Genomic DNA, 3,646 nt, shown 5'->3' with positions numbered 1-3,646 from the left:
TTTCAGCAAGCAGGGTTGTGTCATCTGCATAATGCAGATTGTTGATAGATCTTCCACCAATCCTGATGCCGCATTTCTCCTCATAGAGCCCAGCCTCTTGGATGATCTGTTCTGTACATAGGTTGAAAAGGTATGGAGACACTGTTGATTATAGAGTCAAGTAAAATTAAATCACTGACAACTTCAATCTTTTTCCATCTGTCATGATGTGGCCTATTGTTCCAATGGTGAGGACTTTTATTTTCTTACTCTTGAGATATAACTCATAATAAAGGCTTTGATCTTCTTTGATATTCTGCAGTAAGTGCTTCAACCCTTCCTCACTTTCTGAAAGCAAGGTTCTGTTATCTGCACAATGCTGGTTGTAGATGAGTCTTCCTCCAAACTTGTTGCCACGTTCTTCTTCATATATTGCAGTTTCTCAAATGATTTGTTCAGCATATAGATTGAACAGATGTGAGGAAAGGACATCTAATGCACATCTTTTCTGATTTTAAACCATTCAATGTTCCCTTGTTCTGTTCAGACAACTGCTCCTTGGTCTAAGTGTAGGTTTCACATGAGCACAGCTAATTATTCTCAATGTTAATCATACTTGCTATGATCCATGCAGTCAAATGACTTTGCATAATCACTAAAACTCAAGTAAATGTTTTCTGTTATTCTCTGCTTCAGTCAAGATTCATCTGACATCAACAATGATATCCCTTGTGCCATGATCTCTTCTGAATCCATCTTGAATTTATGGCCATTCCTAGTTGATGTACTGATCCAGCCATTTTTTTAATAATTTTCAGCAAGATTTTACTTGTAAGTGATAGTAATGATATAGTTAGATAATTTCCATATTCTGATGAGTAACCTGGTTTGTTTTGGGAATCCCAGAACAATTGATCATTCTAATGTGAAGCCTATACGTGGACCAAGAGGCAGTCATCAGAACAGAGCAGGGAAACACTACATGGTTCAAAATTGGGGAAGGTGTATGCCAGGGATGCATGCTATCTCCATATCTTTTCAACCTGTATGCAGAACAGATTATCTGAGCGGCTGGGCTCTATGAGAAGTGTGGCGTCAGGATTGGTGGAAGATCTATTGACAATCTGCATTATGCAGATGACACAACCCTACTTGCTGAAACTGAGGAGGACCTGAAGCTCTTGCTGCAGAGGGTCAAGGACTGCAGCAATGTCAAGAAGACAAAGATTCTCACCACTGGACCAATTGGCAGCATCAGGATGGATGGTAAAGAGATTCAGATTGTTAACAACTTTAGTCTGCTTGGCTCCACGGTCAACACTCTTGGAACCAGTAGCCAGGAAATAAAAAAAAAATGTATTGTGATGGGAAAGTTGGCTGTTAGGGATCTCTCCAAACTACTGAAGAGCAATGGTGTCACTCTGGAGACTAAGGTGCATCTGATACAGGCATTGGTCTTTGTAATCACTTGTTATGTATCAGAGAGTTGGACAATGACTAGGGAGGATAGAAGGAGAGTTGATGCCTTTGAGCTGTGGTGTTGGAGAAGAGTATTGACTGTACCATGGACTGCCAAGAAAACAAATAGATTCATCCTGGAAAGGGTTAAACCGAGCTGCTCCTTGGAGGCAAGGATTCTGGGGCTTTGCCTGACAAGAGAGGGGAAGACCCTCTATGAGGTGGATTGATTCAGTGACTGGGGTAATTGGGATGGGTGTGTCAGAGGCAGAGCAATTGGCACAGGACAGAGCAGAGATTAAGGCTGTTGTACATAGGGTCACTATGAGTTGCAAGCAACTCGACAGCACATAACAACAACAACAACAACAACAACAACAACAAAACCTGTTTTGGGATTGAAAACAAATATGGAATCTATTCCAGTCAGTTGGCCAAGTAGCTGTCTTCCATATTTGTTGGCAGAGACTGGTGAGCACTTCCAGGGTTGCACTATTTCCTAAAATAGTTCAACTGGTAATCCAACAATTTCTGAGGCCTTTCTCCCCCAATGCCTTCAGGGCATCTTGAACTTCCTCCTTCAGTACTACTGGAAACATATGATCAAGAACCAATAGTATCAAAAGAAGAGCCCCAAGCTGCACTGAAATATTTCAAAAATTTTAATTCCCATAAATTCCTGGAGCTTGGTTTTCCCTAATGCCTCTTGAGCAACTTCCTTCTGTATCAGTGCTTCTTAATCAAATTCTACCCCCTGAAATGGTTGGATGTGGGCCAATTCTTTTTGGTATAATTAGGTTTGTTTCGTTCATCTTTCTCTGACGTTTTGTTCAATTTCTCACTCCCATTATTGTTGTTGTTAGGTACTGTTGATATGAGCACAACTCATAGTGACCCTATGAACAAAAGATCTGGACCTTATTCTATCCTGCACCATCCTCACACTTCCTGACACACAAGAGCCCATTGCAGCAGTCACTGTGTCGATCTACCTGGTCAAGTGTCTTCCTCTCCTTCACTGACCCTCCACTCTTCCCAACATCATGTCCCTTTCCAAGGAATAGCCCCTCCTACCAACACGCTCAAAGTAGGTGAGGCAAATGATAATTTTGCACAATTATCATTGTGATATTTTTCTGGTTTTCACAAAATATCTGTTGAAATCTTTTGTTCAGTCCTTTAACTTGTATTTGCTTTAACTAATCTATGCCTCTGAAAACTACTTGAGCATCAGCTGTGAATTGGTTCCAACTCGACAGCACATAATAACAAGAGCAATTATCATTCCACCCAAAAGTCACACTAAATAAAATCTCTTGACTGTCTCATGACAACACTTTACCTATTCTACAGTAATGAATGATCTGCTATCAGCCATGAGGTAATCACTACTCAAAGTACTGAGTTTCTGAGGGTGATGTATCCTTTCTTTTCAAGTCAATAATCTCTGGTTTGGCAAAATCACCCAACTTCTTGACATACCTGCTTCAAACCTCTTGAGGTCAAAACTCTCTTCTTTCTTGGCATCTAGATAATCATGAGTGATGTATATTTTCTCCAGAACAGGTCCATAGAGCTGGGAAGCTCTGTATCTTCACAACCTCAGGGTGGGTCTTCTAGCTGACGAGAAAAACCAACTCCCACCAGCTCAGTATTATAGTAACACTGACATTCATTTTAGTTGTTTCCTTCTTTCTCAGATCTTAATAACTTTTACTTTCTTCCTGTGTGGTATCCCTGAAGTCATTCCATGACTCTAGTGGTCTTCATTTATTAGTGTTCAGTGCATCACATGTTTTCTTTAGAGAGTGCCGCCAGAAGTCAGGCAGGATATACTCAAGATCATACTTTGACTCTTGTGTACAGGGTTTGAATTCAATCAGATTTAACTTGAACTATCATACAAGCCATCAAATCATAGACAACTCACAGTGACCCTATGAACAAAAGACCTGAACACTTTTATAACTTTCATCATTTCTCCAAGTTCATAGGGTTTCCAGAGGCAAGCTGTTTCAGAAGCGGATGCCACTCCTGCTTCCAAGCATGTTTTAATCAGGAAGCTCCACCAAACGCTGTCCACCATGGGTAACCATTATCACGTTTGACACATCAGTATCACAGTGTTTAGCATCACAGCAACCACGAGTTACCTCTGTACAGCAAATGAACAGACCAGTGCTATATGATTAGAAGAATGTTTGACCAA

This window comes from Elephantulus edwardii, unplaced genomic scaffold (assembly GCF_000299155.1).
Source record: "Elephantulus edwardii isolate Elephantulus edwardi_28Jun2011 unplaced genomic scaffold, EleEdw1.0 scaffold00028, whole genome shotgun sequence".
Taxonomy (NCBI): Eukaryota; Metazoa; Chordata; class Mammalia; order Macroscelidea; family Macroscelididae; genus Elephantulus; species Elephantulus edwardii.
This window is presented reverse-complemented; position numbering follows the sequence as displayed.